This window comes from Muscardinus avellanarius (assembly GCF_963383645.1).
Source record: "Muscardinus avellanarius genome assembly, chromosome: 7".
In the NCBI taxonomy this organism is placed as follows: Eukaryota; Metazoa; Chordata; class Mammalia; order Rodentia; family Gliridae; genus Muscardinus; species Muscardinus avellanarius.
Genome location: NC_137793.1, coordinates 66,738,692 through 66,751,470, shown reverse-complemented (window position 1 = coordinate 66,751,470; position 12,779 = coordinate 66,738,692). Strand labels below are relative to the sequence as shown.

General features: G+C 51.3%; 1 protein-coding gene across 1 annotated transcript in view; it reads left to right on the top strand.

Annotated features, from left to right (window-relative positions):
* CAPN2 (calpain 2) overlaps positions 1-12,779 on the top strand; it is a gene marked incomplete at both ends in the record, with an annotated part of 59,055 nt that overhangs the window by 5,445 nt on the left and 40,831 nt on the right. The gene's annotated exons all lie outside the window — the stretch shown is intronic.

The following is a 12,779-nucleotide window of genomic DNA, read 5'->3' as shown; positions in this document are numbered from 1 at the left end:
GGCTATTCTGACCCTAGACCCTGTGTGCAAATTGCTGAGATGCCAGAGCACATTCTTACCTGCAGGAAACATGCTTCCCATCTCCCACTTATTGCCAGGGGTACAGCTCAGTGGTAGAGAGCTTGTCTGGCATGCATGAGGCCCAGGGTTCCATCCCAGCACTGCAAAACAAAACAAAACCTCCTCCATTTCCCACATCTCTCTTCCACAAAAGGTAGAGAACCAGGGATCCCTGGGCATCTAAAGTGGCTGCTCCAGGAACATCCATTCGTTAGAGAAAATAGAAATTAATGGGGCTGGAAGTTGCTGGAAACTTCGATACCCAACACTGAGGGTATCGAAGAGTCCAGAGAGAACAGCGATCGCTAATTAAGCACCATTCCTGGACCAGACAGCTACTTCAAAAGCTTAACAACACCTGAAAGACCAAATTGCAAATAACAAGTGTGTGATTTAAATCCTGTTTAAACACCAGGCCATTTGGAGCGGAGACAGAAAAAGCTTACATTCCTGGGGGGGAAAAATGCCCTCTGTAGGCACCAAAGCAGATGATAATAATAATAATAATAATTATAATAATAATGATGATGATGATGATGATGATGATGATGTGAAATGTAAACCTTTTTAAATTTTCTCAGTATCTCATCTTAGTTTCTATTTTTTTAATGCCATATTAGTCATTTTGTTCTCTTAGCCTGTTTTGGGGGAAGATCCTGCTTAGATCACACCCAGTGAAATGTGGTTTGCTGAACCTTCACCCTGATTCTGGCATGGTGTCACCAAGTTCCAACATGCTTAGAATCAGCAGGAACAGGACTGTGGCACTGACATGAAGCTCGGCAGTGTCAGTGCTTAGGGGACTGTGGCCAAGTGGTCACTCAGAACCTCAGTTTCCTTCAGAAACTCAGAGGGAAGGAGGGGACAGGAAGTGACCTCAGAGGCCCTAAGATGTGGCATTCAGCTGTGCTAAAGACTCCTGTGGTTCCTGAGTAGCTGTCCTCTGTTCCTGGTGCTAGAAGGTTAAAGCACCACAAGACCCTCTCTCATTTCACATGTGGAATGATAACTTTGCTGGTCACAGTTCTGTGGAGCATTTTTTATTGCATCCATTCATGTAATCATCCCAAGTCTGCAGTAAGTATTTTAACTCCACTTTGCTAATGGGACACTGAGGCAGAGTAGGGGGAAGTGTAGGCTGCACCTCTCATTGCCAGAGGGATGCTCCCTGTTCTGATTTTACATCCTGCCCACTTTGTGACACCACGCTGCCTCTGGATTGCAGTGCTGCTGTGATGCTGGTGAAATTCATCTTCTCTTCACCCTCCACCAGAGACTTAGGTGACCCAGTGATTGGGGTGGGCGACAGCCTTAGACTTGTACACTTCCCACCGCCTAGCAGAAGTTAACCCCGGGTCTCTCACCCGCCTGCCCAGAAGGCTCAGCTTCTGAGCTTCCCCACAGGATTCTCATGGTGTTTGCCACCAGCCATGCAGAACTTGGTTGGTCTGGGAATGGGCTCAGCAAAGAAAACCTGCCCTTCTGGAGAACGGGCTGGAAGTGCAGTGGCCAAAACAGCTCTGTAATTGCTGTTAGTGACCATGATCTTACAGGTGGCTGCCACTTGGAATGGTCCCCAGAGGCCAGGAAATCCCAAGGTTTAACTCCTTTGACTTCCTAGTGGTCCCCACAGCTCTCACAGGTAAAGGCGGCTACTCCTGGTCACCTGGCTGGAAGACACAGGTCACTGCCCCACAGGCTTCTGGATTCCTGGGGAAGAGCCTGAGGCTGCCAATGCTGTCAGCAATGGGAACAGGCCCATGTTCTTTGGGCCCTAGAAGGGTGGTGGAGGCGAGTCACCCTACCATCACCCACAAGCGGCCTGGACCCCCAGGGTATCCACTGGGAGGTGTTGGGCCCCTTCTCTGCAGCCCAGCTCAGCAGAGAGGTGGGAGAGGTGAGCTTTCTAGTTCTGCCCCTGCTGCCAGATATGAGCCTCCTTTTCTGTAAATGGATTTACAGATGGTCTCTGACTTAAAATGGTTCGACCTCCAACTTTCCAACTTCACAATGATATGAAAGCAATTCTATAGAAAATGTACTTTGAATTTTGATTTTTTTCCTGGGCTATGGCATGATTCAGATTCATTCTCATTCATTCTCTCTCTCTCTTATTGGTGCATTATAATTATACAAAATAGTGGAATTTGTTGTGATCTAGTTATAGATGCACATAGCATAATTTGGCCAGTTGTGTTGCTCAGTACCTCCCCTTCCCATGATCCTCTAATGATGCTGGGCAGTGACAGTGACCACAGCTCCCAGAGGACGGCACAGTCAGGAGGGAGACGTTGTGTATAGTATTCTTGGTGAGCTGTCCCGTATTCAAGGAAATGCATGAGCTAGTCAACATTCTGTTGTAAAATGGGCTTGGTAGTAGATGACTTTGCCCAGCTGAAGGCTCTGAGCACATTTTGCAGCTCAGAACACACTTAAAGTAGGCTGGGCTAAGCCATGGTGGCCAATAGGTTAGACACATTCAATGCGTTTCTTCTAACTTACTTTTTAACTGTTATATTAAGTGTATCTTGATTTAGGATCTTTTCAGTTTATGATGGGCTTATGGGAGGCGACCCCATGGAAAGCCAAGGAGTGCCTGCCATGATAAGCCTCCCTGCCTAGGGCTGAAGAGAAGCAGGGTGGTGTAGACAAACACACTGTACTATGTAATCCTGAACAAGCTCAAGGACTGTAGATCATCACCGAGTCCAGCTATGTTAAAAGTCCTTCCACAAAATTGTTAAAGAAGAGGGCAGGGGAGAAAAGGGAAAAGAAAAAACAGGAAATGAGGTGAGCTGGAGCCAGAGGCTTGTCCTGTGAAGAGCTCACCACCTGAGGAAGGAAGTGGCAGGTGGCAGAGGGCAAACCTGGGGCCTGTGTTTGGATAACAAAAGGGGAAGCCTCAGAGGGAGAAAATAAACACGCTTCCATTTTAGAAGTCAGACTTCCAAATGTTTTAAGTAATTTAACATGAAAAATTTTAAATTTATTTGTATAATAGGTGCTTTAAAAAATTTTAGTAGACTTTCTTCTTGAACAGTTTTAGATTTATAAAAAAAAAAAATGAGAACATGAGACTATAGTACAGAGAATTCCATATGCCTATACCCACCTTCCCCAATTAGCACCTTACATTTGGGTGGTTCAGTTGCTATAATTTATGAACCTTTATGAATACATTACTATTAAAGTCCACACTTCAAGCCGGGCATGGTGGCACACGCTTGTAATCTCCGCGCTTGGGAGGCTGAGACAGGAGGATCAAACAGGTTTGAAGCCAGCCTCAGCTACTTAGTGAGGCTCTCAGCAACTTAGTGAGACCCTGTTTCCAAATAAAATACAAAATAGGTCTGGGAGTATATCCCGGAGGTAGAAAGCCGCTGGGTTCCATCCCCAGCACCACACAATAAATAAATAAATAAATAAATAAATAAATAAATAAATCCCACACTTCATTTAGATTTCCTTAGTTTTCGCTCAGTGTCCCTTTGCTGTCCCCTCCAGGATGTCATGTTACATGACACTGTCGAGTTTCCCTGCTGGCTGGGACAGTTTCTAAGTCTTTTCTTGGTTTTGATGCCTTGACAGTTTTGAGGAGTACTGGCCAGAGATTTTTGTAGGATATTCCTCTGTTCAAATTTGCAGGTACATTTTAAAAAACGAATGCATGGAATTAAAAAAATATGACTAGAAAATAGGTGTTGGTTGGTTTGATGGAAAAAGTAAGTCCATTGTTTCCTCTCTTAAAAACATTGCTTCAGCCAGGCACAGTGGCGCATGCCTGTACCATAGAGGCTGAGACAGGAAGTTCCCAGGTTCAAGGCCAGTGCATGATAATTTAGTGAGTTTCTGTTTCAAAATTAAAAAAAAAAAATCAAATAGGAGATTAACATGGTGGCATATGCCCATAATCTCAGTATTTAGGAGGCTGAGACAATTGTAGAACATTTTTAAGACCCTGTTTCAAAGTTTAAAATAAAAGGGCTGGGAATATAGCTCCAAAATAGGATGCCCCTGGGTTCAACTGCCAGTACCAAAATGAATGAATGAATGAATAATGAATTAATTAATTAATTAATTATAGCTCAAAAGTAGAATACTCCTGCATTCAATCTTTAATACCACATACACATACACAAAAAGCTTGCCCACCAGCCCCAGCCTGTCAGGCCCCTCTGGCAGAAGTAGTAGGTGTCCATGAGTCATCATTTCCTCTTGTTTCTCTTCTGTTATATACACTCTTTTGCAGCTTTTCTCCCCGTGGCTGCCGCATCTCAGCTAGGGCAGGATTGAGCTGCTCGGCCTGCTCTTTTGCCCGGAGGCCCCGGTACTGTCCTAGCTGGCTCTAGCCTTAGCCATCAGACAGCAGGGCTGCAGCACCATCTTCACCTAAAGGACAAACCTGCCCTTGGCTTTGGGAGTAGGAACAGTTGGGCACCCATCAGAACACCCCTGCAAAGCCTCAGGGTGCCTGGCCAGTGGCAGGGTGTGGCTCTAGGCCAGGAAGTGACTTTTCCCATGTTTGGGGCTCCCTCCGGTGGCTAGGAGCCAGGCCACAGCCCTTCCTGACCCGTCGCCTTGCCTGAGATGAAAGGGTTGGAACAGATTTTCCACCCGCTTCTGAGACTCTATAGCTCTAAAATCTGTTACCTTCCACTCAGTCTCCATACCTGCCTTCAGGCTGACATGTTTGTGAGCAGTAATGTCTCTGCTCCAAGGTCTCTGGAGCCAGCCTCCATCCCCAACAGTACTGGCCACAGAGAGACTCCCACCTGGGGCTTGCAGAAATGGAGCACCGTGTGTTCCATGGCATCTGGTGGGGTCGTGGCTAGCAGCACCAAGTGGACACGGGAGCCCCAGGGGGAGGTGGTCTGTTGGCCTGAGAGATGGTGGCCTGGCCAGCAGGCATGCCAGGAGGCAAGCTAGACCAGCACTGCCCAGCGGGACTTTTAGCAGTGATGGAAATGTGCATCTGCACTGCCCACTATGGTCTCCACTAGCCACATGTGGCTTCCAAGCCATTGAAATGTGACTCATGCAGCTGAGGAACTGATCTGCAGTTTAATTTAAATGTAAATAGCTGCATAGTGTTATTGCTGCTGTGCTGGACACAACAGCAGGCACAAGGGCTTTGGGACCCAGCCTCCCCATCCTTCACTCTTTGGGTTGGGATGGACCTCATGTCAGAGCCAAGCAAGGCACATATATTAGTAAACATCTGTAAACATCAGGGTCAAGAGCAAGAACTCGGGTGTCCAGCAGTGCTGGCCTCTTAGTTCTTTTGTATTGGGGATTGAACCCAGGAACATTCTACCTCCAAGCTACATCCTCAGCCCTCGCTACACCCCTCCCAGGGTCTCACTAAGTTACTGAGGCTTGCCTCAAACCTGGGATCTTCCTGCCTCCGCCTCCCAAGTATTGGAATTACAGGAGCACTCCACCATGGCCGATCTGGCCTCTTAGTTCTGCCTTGTGTGAGCTCTGCCACTCCAGGTGAACCACTATCCTTGTCAAGCCTCAGTTTCCTCAAGTATGACATGAGGATAATAATAGCACCTGCCTCAAAAGACTGTGAGGAAGAGGTGTAAGCACACATAAACGAGGCCGAGGTGTAGTAATGTTTTAAGAAGTGCGACCCACAGGTCCTCTTTAGGGAGAGTGAGGCTCGAGGGCTGCACCATCCCAGGAGGCTGGAAAGATGGGGCAGAGCCAAACTGTGCCAGGTCTTCACCCCTGCCTGCGTCCAGCCTTAGCACTTGGCATTGGTCACCCTGAAGTTGTGGAGAGGGATATATCAGAGGAGCTGGTGCTGGGGAAAGCTCGAGAAACTCCTGCTCCACCTCACTGGGTCTTGTGATGGCCACTGCTTCCTGCGCAGCCTGGGCTCTGTCCCCTGCCTGCACACGCGCTGGCCTCCAGCACCCTGCCATCTCCAGCCTCCAGCTTCCACGCACATCGGAGACAGGGCTACCGTGGTGACACTAGCATCCTTCTCCCCTTGCCTTTTGAGTCAGTACCTCTTAAGACTGCATGACTGAAAGGGGCCCCGGGGACCCAGGGCTCCTCAGTGCCCCTGGCCATCAGGATGAGTGAGAAAATCCCCAATACTTTTTTCCTTCCTTCCTTCCTTCTGTCCTTTCTTTTTTATTTATTTTTTTAAAATTTTTATCTTTTGGTACTGGTGACTGAACCCAGGGGTACTAGGAGATAAACCCTCTGGGATCAGGTAGGGACTGTGAGGTCAGGTCAGGATTGCAGGGAACAGGGGCACAAAGATGAGACCTGGATCAGGTGTGTTCTCCGGGCTCAGGGCACAGCTGAAAGGGAAAGGGCTCTGCAGGCTTTGTGGTTGCCACCATAGTCCTGCCGGCCTCCCCTCCTCCAGAGGGCTGGAGGAAGGGAGGGAGATGCAGAGGGCCTGGGTTTCGATCAGTTCCTGCAGGAGGCTTGGAGGCTTCCCCTTAACCAGGGTGGGGGCCTGAGTAAGGTGGAGGGTTTTCACCCCTCCTCCCAGCCCCCAAATTTCAGTTGGGGATTTTTTACTTTTATTTATTTTTTTTAGTACTTGGGATGGAACCCAGGGACATTCTACTCCCAAGCTATACCCCCAACCCTTGTTTTGGGGGGGTTTTGTTTATTTTTTTAATTTGAAATAGGGTCTCACTAAGTTGTGGAGGGCCTTGCTAAACTGATGAGACTGGCTACAAACCTGAGATCCTCCTGTCTCAGCCTCCCAGGTACTGAGATTACAGGCGTGCTCTACCATACCTGGCTACCCCCAGCCTTTTTAATTTTTTATTTTGAAATCAGGTCTCCCTAAGTTGCTGAAGGTCTCAGTAAGTTACAGAAGCTGACCTAAAACCTGCAATCCTCCTGTTTCAACCTCCCAGTTACTGGGATTACACTGGCCCTGGCCCTGGTTGGGGGTGTTCTTTTTCTGGGTGGCTGCCAGGCTGTGAGATGAGTAACAGGAGGGACAGCCTGGTGTCTCATCAGTCACAGGCCTATCACCGGGCCGCCCTGCGTTTCCTCTAGAGAAGCCCCTCCCTGCAGGCCCCAGGAGGGCCCCTAAGATGGCTCTTCTGGGGTTCCTTCTCCTTCTGAGGCTAAGACCTGCAGCTGCATGCAAGCAAGGCTCCCTGCCTTCCCGGGCTGCCCAGGACTAGGCGATGTAAGATCTCCAGAGTGTGAGGGGAAGGCCAGGAGCAGCCTTCCATACCTTGCTCTGCTGGTCACTCACCATGCTGTCAGGGAAGCAGAGGAGCACGTGCCCACTGCAGGAACCGGACAGGACGGGGGCTGTAGAAGGCCCCTGGGTTCCACCCCAGTAACACAACACACACACACACACACACACACACACACACACACACACTCTCTCTCTCTCTCTCTCTCTCTCTCTCTCTCCTCCCCTCCCCTCCCCTCCCCTCCCCTCCCCTCCCCTCCTCTCTCCTTCCCTCCCTCTCTCTCTCTCTCTCTCTCCCTCTCTCCCTCTCTCCCTCTCTCCTCTCTCCTCTCTCTCCAGATTCTGGCAAATGCTCCAGTGGAGGAGGGATGGGATGCCTGCACTTGGGAGCACTGGTGTCAGGGTCAGATGGAAACATGAAGGTCCACGGGGTCCCTGGGCAGCGGAGCACATCTTGGGGGCCTGGCACACGGGAGTGGCCAATCAGAAGGATCCTGGAAGGAGAGTTGGGAAGGGCAGCAGGGCTTGGTGGGCCCTGAAGCAAAAGCACCTGCCAGCGTGGCTTCAGCCCCTGGCCCTGCCCAGTTGGGAAGGAGAGCGCTGCTGTGGGCAGCATTACTGGGATGCCCCAGCCTGTGGGAGTAGAATGTGGGCCTCCGCCAGTGGAGTAAGTGCCCCTCCTGCTCGCTGGGAGACTCTGGCTTTCTTTGCAGCCCGCCTGTCCCCTCTGGCCCAGGCCACACATCAGAGAGAGTGAGTCCATGGTGCCCTGGGGACTGCAGGCAGCTGAGGGTCATGGGTATCCTGACATGGCATCTCTCTGCAGTGCTCCATACTCTCTCAGACACAGTCAGAGAGGAAGACTTGCTCAGCAGACCCATCCTGTCCCTGGTGGGTGTTAAATTCACAACTTCACACTCCAGCCAGGAGTGGTGGTGGCGGTGCATGCCTGTCATCCCAGTACTTGAGAGGCTGAGACAGGAGGGTTGCAGCAGGCTCACAGCTACAGTTTAGCAAGACCCTCAGCAACTTAGTGAGATTATAATTCAAAATAAAAACTAAAAAAAGGCTGGGGGTATAGCTCAGAGGCAAAATGCCTCCCCCTACCAGGTTCAATCCCAGCACCAAAAATAAAAACTACACACCCCCAGGCACAGAGTTCTGGAAGGCTCCTGGATTTGTACCTGTGTTTGGTATGTGACAGCCCACACTTGAACAAATGGCTCGAGACAATGACAGTCATTTGATTGCTCTCTCTGGTGGTTCTGAGGGACCTCTGGGCTGAGCTGGGTGACTCTCAGGATCCCTCCGGTGGTCATTGTCAGACTGGGACATAGAGTCATCTGAAAGCCCCTCCCCGACGTGTCTGGATGGGAGCTAGAGGCTGGGTTAGCTGTGGTTTTGGGGTCTCTGTCTTTCAAGTGGTCTCTACCATGGGTGGGACTTTTGGGGTCTCTGTCTCTCATGTGATCTCTCTACCAAGGGGGGGGGGGCTGGAGGTGACTGAACTTCTTGCAGGGCGGTGCCAGGGCAGCGCCTCCCCCAGGTGAGAGCCCAGGAAGCTGCCTTGCTCTTGACAACCCAGCCTCGAAGGCCACGCAGCATCGATTGCTCTTTTAGTATCTTGTGCACTAAGACAGAGAAAGGCTTGTGTGGTTCCAGGGGAGGTGAGAGAGGTCACCTCTGGATGGGAACTGCAAGATCCTTTGAATAATGGCCATCTCTTTCTTTACCAATGGAGACCCAAGGCTGCTGGGACACTAGCGCATCGTGGTTCTGGGGATCTTTTCCGGGACTTTCCAATGTGCAGAGTGGTAGGGACTCCATAGGGGGGCTGACCTGCCAGCTTCCAGACTCCACCCACACATTTCTGAGGCGCCCAGGAGCTCTGACTGCACAGTCCAGCAGTTGCCCCTCAGTTTCTGGTCAGCCATCTTTATTGGGTACCTGTTGTAGGAAGAGCCGAGGACTGGGACTTCAGGAAAAAAGAATGGAAAATAAAAACACAGTCCTTTCTGTGTAGGACTGTTGCCTCCTTCTCCCCGCCCCACATACAGTCCTTTTTATTTTGGGTCCTCGTTTTGTCCCTAAGCCTCCGTTTCCCCCTGGTCCCCCACCACTCCAGGACAGGCCTTAGTTCTCACCTGGACTCCATTCTGGGTGTCAGCCTATGTTTAGTTTTATTGCTGCCAGAGGCCCTGTCCTCCGGGAATCAAGGGAGGGTGGAAGCAAATAGTAGACAGGTGCATTAGATGCGTATTGACCTGCTGCAGTAGGTGTCAGCTGGACCACACCACGGTGGTCCTTACCACAGGACAGCAGGAGGTTAAGAGGGGCCCCAAAGGATGAATGCCAAGGGATAACTAGGAGAGAGGGCCAAGGGAAGGAAGGCCTGAGGTGTTCCTGGGACCCAGCGGGGAGCTGTGCTCCTGCTTACTGGGTCTGAGGGCATGGTGCAGAGGGGAGAGGTCCAGCCCAGCTCTCCCTCCTCTGCAATCCTGCTCCCGTCTCCCCACTGGCTGGGCTAGCTGCCTGCACAGGCCTGTCGTGACGGGTGCATGAGCAGACCAAGAGCTTGCCTGGAGGAAGAAGGATGCCCATGCCTGCGTGGACAGGACAGAGGTGCACCTGTGGAGGCCAGAGGGGGGGAGTAACAGCGAGGGGCACAGAGGAGGGGGAGGCTCCTGTGAGTGGTGCAGCCAGCTCTGGGCTCAGTGCACATCTGCTTTCTCCAAGATGAGGCGCGCGTGTGTGTATGTATGTGTGTGTTGTGTGGAATGTGTGTGTAATATGCATGTAATATGGTGTAGTGTATGTGTTGTGTGTGTATGGTGTGTATGTGTGTGGTGGATATGTGGTAGATGTTTGGTGTGGTACAGTGCGTGTGGTGTGCATGTAGTATGCTGTGTGTGGTGTGTTTGTGGCTTGTGCGTCTGGTGTTATGTGTGTGTGGCACAGTGTAATGTGCATGTGATGGTGTGTGTGTGTGTGTGTGTGTGTGTGTGTGTGTGTGTGTGTGTTGCATCTTATTTCACTGAGCAAGAGCTCCCTGTGCAGGCCTCAGGGTTCAGGGCTTGTACCCTGCTCATGCCGGGTCAGGCTCCGCAGTGGGTGGCTGGACACCACGGGTCCCTGCCCTCCCACAGCTGTCCTCCCGCTGGGACTCACTGGGCCATTGCATTCTAGGGTGACAGGCCACAGCAAGGATAGCTGAGTCAGAAGCCTAGCCATGTCCTGGATTCCCTGGGGGCTTCCCAACTCGGAGTTGCTTTCCTATTAGTGAAGGAAAGACAGTCTTGGAGGAAGGGAAAAAGAGGAAAAATGTGGAGTCTTCCCCCTGGGAAGCCCTCCTGTCTCCTGCAGCACCCCCAGCCGGCCGCAGCTGGACGCTGAGGCAACCTCCAGGGCAAGAGACTGCCCAGAGCGCGGCTCTGGAAATTTACCGACCAGCCCCGAATGAATTTCTCTTTTCAGATGAGGACCTTGAGCTTAAAGGAGGCATTCATCAGGTCTGTGGGGGAGTGCCCTGTCCCAGGGGAGGGTCCTGTTTGTAGGCTTCCTGGCTCAAGCCCTTGGGTGAGCCCAGCCTAGACAGTGCATCCTTCACCAGGGAGCCTAAGGAGTCTGGAGGGGAGGCGGCCACGTGACACCCCAGACGCCCCAACCTTTGAGCAAGTTAGAAGAGGCAGAGGAAATTTGGTTTGGAAGAGACTCCTGGAGGTCCATGTTTTAAGTAATCTCAGTACGTGGGCCAGGCGAAGGTCACTAAGTAGTTGTTGGGTAAATGGAGAAATCCAGACAGACTGTGGCTCCCTATGGGCACAAAGATGGTGCTGGGAGAACCCACAGGCAGGGCACAGGCAGAAACACGTTGTGGCTCTCAGGAGGAAGGTGGCCCTTCCCCCTCACCTTGTGAGGGGACAAAGCTGGGAAGGACCGAGAGACCTGCCTCACCTGGGGTAGCAGAGTCTGGCCCAGGGGTGGGGTCGCCTCCTGTAGCTGGCGCTCTTGGGTCTCCAGCCATGGTATCAGCGCTCAGGCTTCCTGTGCTCCTCCTTGACCTTTATTTCATCACGTGGCCAGCGCTCCTTTCCTGTGAAGAGCTTTGGAGGCTTCAGATGATTAGACTGCACTTGGTCTCTCTGGGGTCCCACTCCCCATCAGTCACAGCCCCGCCTCAACCCCAGCCCACCCCAGACTCACCCTGTTCCAGGACACAGCTGCCAAATATGGCAAGGTTTGTGCATAATGAGAATAAAAACAGTAAGGACTTGCTGGGCGTGGTGGCGCACACTTGTAATCCCCGCACTTGGGAGGCAGAGACAGGAGGATGGCGTGGGTTCAAAGCCAACCTCGCTGCCTTAAGAATAAAAATATAAAATAGGTCTGGGAGTGTAGCCTGGAGGTAGAAGGGTTCCCAGGAACCCCAGTACCACCAAAAAATAAAAAATAAAAAATAAAAAATAAAAAACAGCAAGGACTTTAAAACACTGTTTTAAGTGCTTTATATTTTTTCTTCCATTATTTTTAACTTGGAAAGGCAGATTATTAGTATCAAATCCATGTTATATAGAGAGAAATTGAGGCATAGCAGGAGTAGTAGTCCCTAAGCTGGAGCCGAGACCTGGATTCCAGTTCTGGCTGTGCTGTTTCTTATCCTTCTGAGATGGGATCCGACTCCTCTCCCTAGAAAAGCACATAATTTACACCCACACTCACCAGCCTCTGGTCAGGCATCCTGGGAATAGTTCAGAGATCTTTATACTGAACTCCATTCTGGCTTGGGGGGTCACCTGAAGGTCCAGAGTGGAGGTGGAGTGCCCATGGAGCCATTAGCCCTGTGCCTAGCAGTAAGGGATGACCAGCAAACATACCTGAGCACACCAGCCCCACTTACCTGGCACGCTCGCCTCTCAGCCTGATCTGTGCCCCTGCCTGGGGTGACTCCTTGTTCTGTGCTCAGGGTCTGCGGCTCTCAGCTCAAGAGACCTTGCTTGCCTCCTCCTAGCACAATGCGACAGAGAAGCACCTGGGACACTGTGGAGAGGGCAGGCTCAAGCCCTGGAGAGTACAGGAAGGGAGATGCCAGAGACTGGGCCAAGGAACAGTGCCAGCCAGCGGGAGGGAGTGCCAGGGCCGCCCAGAGCCCAGAACCTGAGGAACCTTGAGAGGGTGGAGTCAAGACAGGTGCCTCCTGGTGCCAGGAGGCAGGCAGGTGTGTGGGCAAGTGACAGATGGAGTGAGGAGCCAGAGGGGATCCATTCTTGGAGGGAGTAAACCCAGCCTCTGCCAGGCACGCGCTTCGCAGGGAAGGCAGAGACTCTGATAAAAGCACAAGCCTGGCTTTGAGACCCTGGACCATCTCTCATTGGAGATTTCTTTTCAACAATGAAAGTGACATAGCGCCACACTCTCAGAACCCTCTTCTCCTACCCACACCACCAACCCCAAAAGTTGCTCTCTGTCATTTTTGCATTAGAGGTTTTAAACCCAAGATTTCCCTCTCCATGGATATCTGCAGCCTAAGTCTGAT